Below are 8,014 nucleotides of genomic sequence, written 5' to 3' on the forward strand. Positions count from 1 at the left end.
CACGTATCAAAGACCTATGTAGTTAACTTACATGTTTAAGATATTTTTAGTTTTTGCCAATATCTATATTTTCTGTTTATCTTCAGGCGTAGAAGTTCTTCTGGGACTGACTCATTTGTACATTTCTATTAAGAAGGTCATCTAAGGCCTCATTGCAGTACTTACCTTGAGCCTTAGTTATTGGAATGGTAACCAGGACCTGGTTTCTGCTTCTCTTACCCTTGTCTCCTAACTCATAGCTACCATGCGTGAGTGCATCTCCATCCACTTTGGCCATGATAGAGTTGAGATTGACAATGCCTGCTGGGAGCTCTAATGTCTGGAACATGACATCCAGCCTGCTGGCCAGATGCCAAGTGTAAAGACCATTGGGGTTGGGGATGATTCTTTCAACACGTTCTTCAGTGAGATGGGCGCTGGCAAACACGTGTTCCCAGCAGTGTTCCATAGACCTGGAGCCCACAGTTATTTATGAGGTTCTCACTGACAAGCATTTCCATCCTGAGCAGCTGTTCAAGGGCAAGCAGGATTTTATCAACAACTATGCATATGGCCACTACACCATTGGCAAGGAGATCCTTGACCTTGTCTTGGACAGAATTAGTAAGCTGGCTGACCAGTGTATGGGTCTTCAAGGTTTCTTGGTTTTCCACAGCTTTGGTGGGGTAACTGGCTCTGTCTTCATCCCTGTGCTGATGGAGGCTTTCAGTTGATGATGGAAAGAAGTCCAAACAGGGGTTCTCCATTTCCCCCTTCCCCAGGTTTTCACTGCTGTGGTTGAGACCTACAATTCCATCCTCACCACCCACACCACCCTAGGAGCACTCTGATTGTGCCTTCAAGGTAGACAATAAAGCCATCTATAACACCTGTCATAGAAAACTTGACATTGAGCATCCAACTTACAATAACCTTAACCACCTAATTAGCCAAATTGTGTCTTCTATTACAACTTTCCTCAGATTTGATGGGGCCATGAATGTTGTTGATCTGACATAATTCCAAACCAACCTGGTACCCTACCATCACATCTTCTTCCCTCTGACCACATATGTCCCTGTCATCTCAGCTGAGAAAACCTACTATGAGTTGCTTTCTGTAGCAGAGATCTGCAATGCATGCTTTGAGCCAGACAACCAGATGGTGAAATATGACCCATGGTAAATACATGGCTGCCGCCTGCTGTACTGAGGTGATGTGGTTCCCACAGATGTCAGTGCTACTTTTGCCACCATCAAAACCAAGCATAGTATCCAGTTTATGGACTAGGCTTCAAGGTTGGTATTAACTACCAGCCTCCCACTGTGGTGCCTGGTTTCTAAGACCTGGCCAAGGTCCAGAGAACTTTGTACAAACTGGGCAACACCACAGCCCTTGCTGATGCCTGTGCTCGCTTGGATCACAAGTTTAGTCTGATGTATGCCAAACATGCCTTTGTGCACTGGTATGTGGGTGAGAACAAGGAAGAGGAAGAGTTCTCTGAGGCCCATGGGGACATGGCTGACCTGGAGAAATATTGTGGGGAGGTTGGTGTGGATTCTGTTGAAGGAGAGCTCAAGAAAAAAGGAGAGGAATGCTAACTAATCCATTATTTGAGCTCCTGTATCATGTCAAACACACAAGACTCAACTTTACTGTTAAGCTAACAGGCATTGGCGCTACTAATTATGTTATTTCATTCTCTTATCATGTCTTCTCCATGTCTGCCTGTAAGGGTTTTTTCATGATGTCTCAGAATAAAAAGCTTTAAGGGGAAAAAAAAGAAGGTCATCTAAGAAATCTTTTATTTTTCCTTTGATATCTTGGTTTGTTTTTATGTAAGGCATCTTTTGGCTTCTTGAGGCTTTTCTCTTATATAGCTTGATTGTTGATTCTTATATATTTACTTTATCAAATACAACCCTTTGATCATTCATTAAATAATGTTGGCCTTAAATCTCAATATTCATAATTCTATTTATTAGAACCCTTGCACAGATGTAGCCCATGGCAGCTCAGTCTCCAAGTGGTTACCCTAGTAAGGGGAACAGGGACTGTCTCTGACATGAACTCAGTGGCTGGCTCTTTGATCACCTGCCCCTGACGGGGGTCGGGGGGGGAAGCCTTACCAGGCCACAGAGGAATCCAGTGCAGCCAGTCCTGATGAGACCTGATTGGCTAGGGTCAGATGGAAGTGGTGGAAGATCTCCCCTATCATTGGACTTAGAGAGGGGCATGGGAGGAGATGAGGGAAAGAGAGTGGGATTGAGAAGGAATAAAGGAGGAAGCTACAGCTGAAATACAAAGTGAATAAACTCTAATAATATAAAAAATAAAAATATTTTAAAAAGTAAAGGAATGGAGAATACATACATACATACATATATATATATATATAAAACTATCTAAACATAAACATATACATACATACATATACACATATGTAAATAGGTGATTCAGAGTGGATAAAGGTGTTCCAGAAAAGGAAAAATTATTGGCAAACTACTATCTGTTTAGAAGATAATATATATATAGAACATGTAAAGAATTTAAATAACAAAATAGAAGAAAATGAAATAATTCAATTGAATTATCAGAAAAGAAATATTAATAAATAAGAGTTTTATCTAATTTAAATATACAATATAAAAATTCAAAGTTTAAAAACAGATATAATAATATACTAAACATCACTGACTATCAGAAAAATGCAAAATAAACCTATAAAGTGCTAAAACCATACCTACTAGGTAGGCTATTATGTGAAGATAAGATAACCTGCCCTGCTGAGGATATAGGGAAAAGCAACTCTTGCACACTGTTAATGAGAATGTAAATTAGTAAAGCCACAGTGGAAAACAGAATTGAGGTTCATGAAATCATTATAAGTAGAATCACCATATAATGCACTGACCTTAGCCCTTTGTTACTCAATTTTGCCTTATTAAATTTGGCCTATTTATGCTAATGTGCACAGAAATGGAATAAACTGGAAAGATTACCAGAACAGTACATATATAAACAGAAAAACGACTTAAGAAATCAATATATTTGTGTGAACTAGTATTTATTCTGTACACTCACAAAATAGCAACAATACTGCTGAGGGAAAATATCATTGGGGACACAGGATATTTTCTCCTTAGACAATGTTTAATTTTATTACTTTTCTTGAATTTCACATACATAATGTTCATGTTTTTATTTCTAAGTTTCAAAATATTTTGGAGAAACATGAACATTGCTTTTATATCAAGAAAATAAACGTAAATTCCTAGCTCTTACAGTATTGGGGGAATTCGTATTTTAAATGGTGAACTACGTTGCTCTTCCATCAGAGAAACTATGTTTTTTTAATTAAACTTTTATTTTTTAATATTAGTTACAGTTTATTAACTTTGTATCCCAGTTGTATCCTGTTCCCTCATTCCCTCCCAATCTCTCCCTCCCTCATATTTTCCCTACCCCTTTCTAAGTCCTAAACTATGCTTAAAGAGACTACCCTAAAAGAAAGAAATGAACAATAATGCAATTTATATCTAGGCAAGGAACATCTTCTTGAGTGTTTTATAACTGATACAAAGTGAGACTCTCAGTGAAACTCTACTAGCATCATTTTAGATTTTATCAACTGAACATTGATTCCCTTTCATTCCATGTTAAACATAGGCTCTTTTTATTTATTAAAATATACAGGCCTGTGTGGGTGTATCAGGAAGCAGGCTATAGAAAGTCCTTGTATGGTTTGATTCACATGAAGGTTTTGAGTGTCTCTTTGGCATTAATTCAAAACAAGAAAGCACACGATAGAGCATGACTTTGTTTCAGTGACTACGAGAATAACAGTTGCAGGGTCATCTTGGTCACTGTTAATTTTTTTTCTAACTTTGTGCTTGAATTAATTGTTAATAAATGTCTATTGCAAAATGGAGTCACTACTGAATGTTCAGCAGTTAAAAATGTAAAATATCAACAGAATTCAAGAAAGCTGTTTTTCCAGTGACAGTGGATAAAAATGATGATGATGATGATGATGATGATGATGACTGTGTGTGTGTATGTGTGTGTGTGTGTGTGTGTGTGTGTGTGTGTGTGCTTGTATGCAGGGATATTAAAAGCATGTCACATGTAATACTAAGAACCTAATTGTATTTATGAAATTATTCCTCTGAAATTCAAATTGAACTGAGCAACCTTTATTGTATTTGGCAAGTTTAGTCATAAAATCAACTTTGACTCGTTAGTGGGAATCAGATCCTTATTTGATCTTTACAGCCTTGAATGGGAGTTAGAAAAAGTGAGCATACAGTACGGGACCATATTTTTCCTATGGTGGCTGTGGGTATGTAGGCCTTGAGTTTTCTTCACTGCCACTCTTTGTCTTAGCATGTACTCTTTCCTTCACTTCAGGAATAGGACCGCAAAACCACAGACAGCTCAGTTGGTAAATGCACTTTCCTCCAAGTGTAGTGAAAGAGTCAGATTATTGGAACCAGAAAATTGACTCCCCCGTGTTGTCTTCAAATCCCCTTCTACATTTGTACGCACAAACACATGCATAAGACACATAAGCACATAAATAAATATTAAAACCCAGATAAAGGCTTAAAAAACAGTATTCACAAAGAATACTGTTTTGAACTTTCTGATTATTACTAATCTTCCTACTTAATATAGATTTACAAGTACAGCTATCATTAAGCAACATTTGGTTTATTTCTTTTAACAAGTATGATTATAGATTCTATTATATTTAAGTATCTTCTATATGTGACACAGCCTAAACATGCAATTCATGCATTTTTACTGAAAATGAGTAAATATGCTAGAATTTCCCAAGGTCTATATTTATAAATATTGTAATTTCCCATTTAAATTACTATTATTAGAAATAATTCTGTCCCTTGAATTTCACTTCCATAAATTTTACAAATGGACATACATTTTTCTCTTTAAACATGACATTTACATACACAGAAATTTACATTAACATGATGAAATTAGTTCATATTGTCAAATAATGAAAAAACTGATTCATTAAATGACTACAGCCAATCAAAATTCTACTATCAATGTATAATGTTTCCTTCTTTTCAACATCAGTAACAATATTTGCATATTTATCTTTTTCCGGCATGTTTTTTAATGCCATTTCTTTTTGCCATAATTTATGTTTCTATGAATATTAATGGTAAACATGAAAAGCTTTTTAGTGCATCCATATTTAATTTCTATGGAGTATGTTTTTCTCTTAAACATTAATATATTACCCATATTAGAACATGTCATAAGTTAAAAGAAATAATGCTTTAACATTTATAACTGTGGCCAAATTCTTCCAACATCAAAAACTGTTTTGAAGATAATAAAGGGTTTTTTCTTTTACTTCATAGTTTTACCTTTTAAGCATGACTTAGAATGAGTTACTTTGTAGTCTGAACTAGAATATTTACCCACTCATGTCTTCTATTTTTATATTTTATAAGTTTGCCACTTTTGGTATTTATTTGGCTTAATATTTGTGAATGAGTGTGTTTCATTGGCCTTGGTATATTCTTACCTTACATATTTTCTGTATGATTATCTAATTCCATTCATGCTACAATTTTTCATGATCTATCACATATGCACACACAAGTACTTACATATTTTATTTTAAGGTTATTATCTCTTTATAACAAATTTTGGGTAAGGTTTTGATTTTCAATTCACAATTCTCTAATAGTATACTGTTTGTAATCTTTCACTTTATCCTAGCATAGATATATTTAAACTTCAGTAACTGTAATTTTTAACAATTATGTTACTATCCAATGCCTCCCTGCATAATTTTTCTAGGTATGAGTATTAGTATTCCACTCACTTAAGTATGTAACAGATTTTTGTGCTAATTAAATGTGCATTATTTATTTATGTTTTCACTTGAACAATTTTATATGTTTTGTATGGTCCAAAGTCCTTAAAATATTTATTTCCATAATACATCTATGATATTTTTTTACTGAAGAAAAAGGACTCAAACTTGTCTATTTTTTTAACCTCTCAGGTAGAAACATTTTGTTTCACATTTCTCTGATTATTTTTCACTTTCTCAAAAGGCTATCTGATTCTCATGACTCTGATTAGTTCAAGTTAGCTTCTCTGAGTGAATCTGAATAAGATGCAATCCATGTGTATTAATTGTTTCTTCTAATTGTAACAGAGACAAGTTGTGATAGCAGGATGAAACAAAGTCATGAGATGCAATGCCTACAGGATTCTCCTATTAGATATCCTGCACATCAGATACTTAAATCACTATTTGTAACAATAGCAAAATAACAGTTGTGATGTAGCAATGAAATAATTTTATGGTTGGGGAAATCACCATTACATGAGAAACTATTTTTGTTTGTGGTTGGTTTGTTTTTTGAGACAGGTTTTCTCTGTGTAGCCTTGGTTATCTTGGAACTCACTCTGTAGAGAAGGCTGGCCTGGAACTCATAGAGATTCAACTGACTCTGCCTTTTTGAGTGCTAGGATTAGTGGTGTGTGACACCACTGCCTGGCAAAAAAGTAAAAAATAAAAAATAAACAACAACAAACTATTAAAAGGTCACAATACCAGGAAGTTTAGGAATGCTATGTTAAGCAAACAGGACACAAATAGGAGACCTCTTGCATTTCAGAGTCTGGAAAATTCTTCTTTTTTTATTTTTATTGATTACACTTTATTTACTTTGTATCTACCGTGTAGTTTCCTCTCTCCTCCCCTCCCAATCTCTCCTTTCCTCCTTTTCCATGCATGCCACTCCACAAGTCCACTGGTAGGGGAGGTCTTCTGTTCCTTCCTTCTGATCCTAATCTGTTAGGTCTCATCAGGAATGGCTCCATTGTCTTCCTCTGTGGCCTGAAAGCTTCTTTTGAAAAGGAAGGGTAAGCCAAGTATTCATTTTGTGACTCCAGAATTTCTAGGTTTTCATACCCTGGATAAGGAGAAAACTGGTTTTGTCAATTGCTTTTTTGTCATCTAAGGAGAAGGCCTCTGAAAGACTCTACCCAGCAGGGTATCAAAGCAGAAGCTAAGATTCATAGCTAAACTTTGGGAAGATTGCAGAGAATATTATGAAAGAACGGGGAGATAGAAAGACCTAGAGGAGACAGGAGCTCGACAAAGAGACCACCAGGATCAAAAAATCTGTGCCCAGTGGTCTTTGCAGAGACCGAGACTGATACTCCTACCACGGACCAGGCATGGAGATAACCTAGAACCTCTACTCAGATGTAGCCAATAGCAGCTCAGTCTCCAAGTGAATTTTTTAGTAAGGGGAACAGGATCTTTTCTGACATGAAAACAGTGGCTGGCTCTTTGATCACCTGCCCCTGTGGGGTGGGAGAGCAGTCTTACCAACCCACAGAGAAGACAATGCAGCCAGTCCTGATGAGAACTGATAGGGTAGGGTCAGATGGAAGGGGAGGAGGACTTCTCCTATCAGTGGACTGGGGGAGGGGCATGGGAGGAGAAGAGGGAGTTATGAGGGAGGGGTTTACTGCTGGGATACAAAATGAATAAATTGTAATAAATAATAAATAAATAAATTTTTAAAAAGGAGAAAACTTAGTCATTTAGCTCACTAAGAACATTGATATTTTCCACTGAACTATAAATCCATTCCAGATTACAGCACAGTTTTCTCACAGTTCACAATTACAGGTTCCTACTTCATTTAGGATAATCCAGCAACACTTTTGCTTTACACAAACAGCATGCCTTCTCTTTTACTGTCATTTCATATGAGTGTCATAACAGTTCCATATTTCAAGCCTGTGTATGGTACATGCCAGCCAACATAAGATGGAGGACATAAAGATCCAAGAATACCCTAGAAATGCTGAAAATGGCTGAGAACAGGTTCTATCTCCATCTGCAAATGGCAGCACTTACAGGGATACAATCATTCAGTCATTCACATCAGTTTTGCTCTTTGTCTTTTGTTGCTACACAGTGTAATTGTTTTGACTGAATTTTTGGACATGTTTTGCAATAAGAGAAAGG

At 36.2% G+C, this 8,014-nt stretch overlaps 1 pseudogene; it reads left to right on the plus strand.

Annotated features, from left to right (window-relative positions):
- The first annotated feature begins 244 nt into the window (after positions 1–244).
- Positions 245–1,580, plus strand: LOC129666159 (tubulin alpha-1B chain-like; annotated as a pseudogene).
- The last annotated feature ends 6,434 nt before the right edge of the window (positions 1,581–8,014 follow it).

Source organism: Psammomys obesus, unplaced genomic scaffold (assembly GCF_907164565.1).
Source record: "Psammomys obesus unplaced genomic scaffold, mPsaObe1.curated_primary_1811, whole genome shotgun sequence".
In the NCBI taxonomy this organism is placed as follows: Eukaryota; Metazoa; Chordata; class Mammalia; order Rodentia; family Muridae; genus Psammomys; species Psammomys obesus.